We start from the raw sequence: 5,391 nt of genomic DNA, 5'->3' as shown, positions 1-5,391 counted from the left end.
CTACTATAAAACTTGGACCAATAAAAGAACCTGGAAAATATCATGCAAGAAATTATAAGGGAAAACTTCCCCAATCTACTAAGAAGAAGATAACAATATAACAATTGAAAGAATCCACAGAGCCCCTCCAGGAGACCCTAAGATAAAAACTCCAAGGGTTATAATAGTCAAATTCCAGAATCCCCAAATAAAAGAGAGAATGTTACAAGCAGCAAAAAGAAAACAATGCAAATATAAAGGGAACACAATCAGACTAACATAGTACCTATCAACCTCAACATTGAAGGATCAGAAGAACTGGAATATATTTTGGAGAACTAAAGACCTAGTATTACAACCCAGAACATATTACCCTGCAAAATTCAGCACATATTGTCAGGGGAAAAGAAGGATTCCAGTGAAATGTAGGATTACCAGAATTTCCTGACACAAAGACCAAAACTGAACAGAGAATTCAATCACCAGATACAAGACTGAAGAATTACATAAAAAAGGTAAATGAAAAAGGGGACTGAACAAACAAAACTGTTTTAAACAAATGTTGGTCCCTAAAAGGGAAGATATAACAATTTTAACTCACTAGAACTTTACTTCTCTAAGGATAATTAGAGGGTAGAATATAATTGAAGAGAATGAACCCAAAGAATATGGGTTTAATTGGGTCTTGTCTCTCAGTTTAAGAGGTCCAAGATCACATCACTATGTCTGAAACAAAAAGTCCTGAAAAAAAAAGCAGGAGTGTTAATTTTCACTTAAGTTTCTCATTATACTATGCCTGCTATAATAACAAGGTGTTAAGCACCTTGTCTAATGATGGCATCATAAGCTACAAGGATCTGAGATTGTCTCTGTTACTTAAAATCATTTGCGAAGTTCTCAGTGAGACCTCCAGAGCCTCCCAGTACTTGGAGATCTTTATGATTCTTTCAGTTAATTAGATTAGGGTTTGAATTAATGGGCACTTTGCTTAACCAGGTGTTAAGTACCTTGGGTGGGGAGGGGGAAGGTATAGTGGGAGACACAAGACCCTGGCCCACTTAACAAGGGTTTAAGTACCCTGGATGGAGAGGAAGGAGATAAAGTATGAAAGAAAAGAGGCCTGGGGGAGGGACACAAATAGTTAAAGAAATGATCTGGATTTGGATGATACTTTTTGGCTTGTGAGGAGGACTGTGTACACTTGAAAGGAGGGTAAGGTAAAAAAATGATTATAATTATAATTTGATACAATTTGAGTCACTGCTGCTTATCAAGCAATCAAGTAAACAATCTGTGATGATATCTTGATAACAATAGGAGTTTATCAAGCAATCAAATAACTAAATACGTATTGGTAATACCACATTAATAATATTAGAGCACAAAGGGAAGAGGCACAAATTTTAAAGGGAAAGAAGGGAGAATGTGAATATTGAGTAAATTTTATTCAATAGATTTAGCCCAGTGAGGAAATAAGATATGTTCCCACTTGGGTTTAAAAATCTAACTTTATCTACAGGGAAGGGGGAGGAGGGGATCGAGAACAGGGAAAGATAAGGGAAGAAAGGATTGATAAAAGAGAAGGGAAGGTACAAGTGAAAATAAAATTGGAAGGTTAGAGGAGAAACATCTGCCAGGGTGAGTGGGAGCCAGTGTGGCCCTCTCAGCACACAGCTGTGGCCATCAGTGTGGCCCAGACTCCCAGTAGGGAGCCACCTGGTAGCCAGAGTGCTCAGCCCACAGAAGATAAGGGGGGGGGGGGAAGAAGAGACTGCCAAGGTCTCTCTTCTGTCCCTGGGACAGGATTCTGGTTCTTTGTACACATTCAGACCCTGGTCTCAGTCTGGGGCCACCCATTGTCATAGAGCAGGGATACTCTTCACAGCTCCAGGGCAGAGAGGTGTACTTGTGATCATACACAGACCACAGCACAGGCCAGGAGAGCAGTCAGAGCCTCTCATGAGACCTTGAAGGAACTGAGGTCCTTGAGGTGGTGCCCCAATAATACTCAAAAGTTCGGGAAACCAGGGCACTGGTTGGTGAAATGAGTAAAAGGAAAAAAGGAACCTGACCATAGATTATTACTTTGGCTCCATGGAAGACCAAAACACAAACTCAGAAGATGACAAAGTCCAACCTTCTGTATCCAAAGCCTATAAGAAATAAAAGAATTGTGCTCAAACTCTGACAGAGTTCAAAAAAGATTTTGAAAATCAAGTAAGGGAGGTAGAGGTAAAATTGGGAAGAGAAATGAGAGAGATGCAGGAAAAATATGAAAACCAAGTCAGCATCTTGGTGAAGGAAATCCAAAAAAATTATTCAAGAAAAAAACATGTTAAAAATGAGTTTAGGTCAAATGGAAAAAGCAGTTCAAAAATTAATGAGGAAAAGAATGCCTTAAAAGCAGAATTGGCCAAATGAAAAAGGAGATAAAAAAGTTCTCTGAAGAAAACTCTTTCTTCAAATGTCAAATGAAGTTAAAAGAAGCCAATGACTTTGCAAGGAATCAAGAAACAATAACACAATACCTAAAGAGTAAAAAACTAGAATGAAATGTGAAATATCTCATTGAAAAAACAACTGATCTGGAACACAGATACAAGAAAGACAATTCAAAAATTATTGGACAACTTGAAAGTCATGAATCTATGAATCTCTTAGACTACTAGAAAGCCTGGACCAACAAAAGAACCTGGAAAATACCATGCAAGAGGGGAGTGTGTAGCGGGCACCCGCGGAGCTGTTGCCGCCGGCAGTGGCGCCTCCCTCCTCGGGATGATGTTCGTTCCCTGCGGGGCCACCGAGCCCGACTTTACCGGCTTCACACTGCTGATGCCAGCAGTATCTGTGGGGAATGTTGGCCAACTTGCAATAGATCTGATTATTTCTACGATAAATATGGGTAAAGTAGGGTACTTTTACACTGATTACCTTGTTCCAATGGTTGTAAACAATCCATATGCAATTGCAGAAGAAAACTCAACAGAACTCAGTATAAATGCTGAAGTATATTCATTGCCTTCGATGAATCTGTTGGCTCTCCAACTAAGATCAATTTTTATTAAGTATAAATCTAAGTCATTCTGTGAAAAGCTCATTTCCTGGGTGAAAAGCAGTAAATGTACCAGAATCATTGTTCTTTCAAGCAGTCATTCATATCACTGTGATGACCAGCAGCTTCGTAGCATTCCATTCCGATACTTAATAACACCTGAAATGGGAAAAAGTGTTGGTGAAACATTACAGAAGCTTCATTGGAAGGAATTGGAAAAAAGCAAATCATTTCCTGAAATAAGAGACTCTGAGTTGTGTATCCGGATCCCTGGAGGTGGTATCACAAAGACCTTATACACTGAGAGTTGTTCCAAAGGAATTCAAATGGCAGTTGTCCTGAAATTTGTTTCAGAAGGAGATAATATCCCAGATGCCTTTGACCTTGTTAGATATCTTAACGATTGGCTTCAGATAAGTAAACCTCAAGAGTGCAGTGACTCCACAACATCTGTTTCCCAGTGGAAAATGCCGAGTTCTTGGAGATTGCTCTTTGGCAGTGGCCTTCCTCCTGCGCTGTTTTGAATACTTGTCACTGTTCATGGTGGCTCATACAATCTGACAGTAATGTCATTTGTGTCACCAAGATTTTTGAGTCATACCTGTGAGGAGCTCCTGGTGAGAAGCTTCTTTGCATAAATTGGTGGTTTTTCTGGGAATTGTAGTCTTAGATGCATGGGACACCGAGAGATCAATTACTTCTGTAGCCAATAAGAGGTAAACATTGAACCAAGGTCTTCTTGACTCCAAGGCCAGCTCACTATCCAGGATACCTCTTGTGTCCCAAAATACTAATTACCAAATACAACCATCTAATAATTCATAAAAAAGATTTGTATTATGTCTGTGACAGAAAATCTTTAAGAAATAGAATAATTATCCTCATTTTCATCAGATATAAATTTTGTAGAATAAACTTTTTCCTTAAGAAAAAGAAAAGAAAAGAAAATACCATGCAAGAAATTCAATTTTAAAGAATTTCTACAGGAAAATTACCCTGATATTCTAGAAGCAGAGGGCAAAATAGAAATTGAGAGAATCCACCGATCTCCTCCTGAAAGAGATTAAAAGAAATAGGAATATTATATTCAGGAATATTTTATTCAGGAATATTATAACCGAGTTCAAGAACTCCCAAGTCAAAGAGAAAATATTACAAGCATCCAGAAAAAAACAATTCAAATATAATGAAGCTATATCCAGGATTACACAGGACTTAGCAGGAATTACATTAAGGGCTCATAGGGCTTAGAATATAATATTATGAAAGGCAAAAGAGCTTGGAATGCAACCAAGAATCAACTACCCTGCAAAACTGAACATCCTCTTCCAGGGGAAAAGATAGACATTCATTGAAATAGGGGGATTTCAGATGTTCCTGTTGAAACAACCAGAGTTGAATAAAAAATTTAATATTCAAGTACAGGACTCAGGTGAAGTTTAGAGAGGGTCGATGAGAAGGGCAAATTATGAGGGATTTAATGATGGTGAACTGAACTGTGTGTATTCCTTCAAGGGAAGATGATACTGATAATATTAATATGAACCTTCTCATTTATTAGAGCAATTAGAGGAACTTTTATAGATGAGGCACAGGAGAGAGCTGAATTTGAAGGTATAATATATTGCAAAAATGGAGTCAATTGTTGAAAAGGGAATGTACTGAAAGAAAGGGAGAGAAGAAGTAGAATAGACTAAGATATTTCATGTAAAAGATTCAAGAAACAGCTTTTGAAATGATATGGAAAGGGGGGAGGTGAGGGGGGAATGAGGAGCCTTAATGTACATACTTTATAGGGTATAAAAATCTAGAAGAAAAAGGAGAGAAAGGGGATGGGGAAAAAGGGGATGGGGGAAGGGGGGGTATGTAAGTGATAGAGGAGAGAGTAGATCATGGGAGAAGGTAGTAGGATATAGCACATTTTCTTTTTTTACTTTTTGCAAGGTAATGGGATTGGGTGAAGTGTCCAGGACCATGGGGCTGGGTAGTTATTGGGTCTCTGGGGTGGAATGTAGGCTTGGGGCCTGTTGACCCCAGGGCTGGTGCTCTGTCCACTGCACCACTTGACTGCCCCACAACACACTTTTGAACAGGGACAGAGTGAAAGGAGAGAGAAAATATAATAAATGGTAGTGGGGAGGAATGGATGGAGGGAATTACAATCAGCAACACAACTGTGAAAAAACATGGAAGTAACTTCTCTGACAGACTTATGATAAAGAATGCTACAGGAAAATTACCCTGATCTTCTAGAAGCAGAGGGCAAAATAGAAATTGAGAGAATCCACAAATCTCCTCCTGAAAGAGATCTAAAAAAATAACCCAAGAGACAGAACTGATGGTATCAGAACACAGATTGA

The 5,391-nt window shown here is 38.7% G+C and overlaps 1 pseudogene; it reads left to right on the top strand.

Moving 5' to 3' along the window:
• Nucleotides 1-2,757: 2,757 nt before the first annotated feature.
• LOC141516455 (proteasome assembly chaperone 2 pseudogene) lies at nucleotides 2,758-3,846 on the top strand (annotated as a pseudogene).
• The last annotated feature ends 1,545 nt before the right edge of the window (nucleotides 3,847-5,391 follow it).

The sequence above is a fragment of the Macrotis lagotis genome, chromosome 3 (assembly GCF_037893015.1).
Source record: "Macrotis lagotis isolate mMagLag1 chromosome 3, bilby.v1.9.chrom.fasta, whole genome shotgun sequence".
Classification (NCBI taxonomy): Eukaryota; Metazoa; Chordata; class Mammalia; order Peramelemorphia; family Peramelidae; genus Macrotis; species Macrotis lagotis.
Note: the sequence above shows the minus strand (reverse complement) of the source record. Positions and strands in the feature narration are given on the sequence as shown.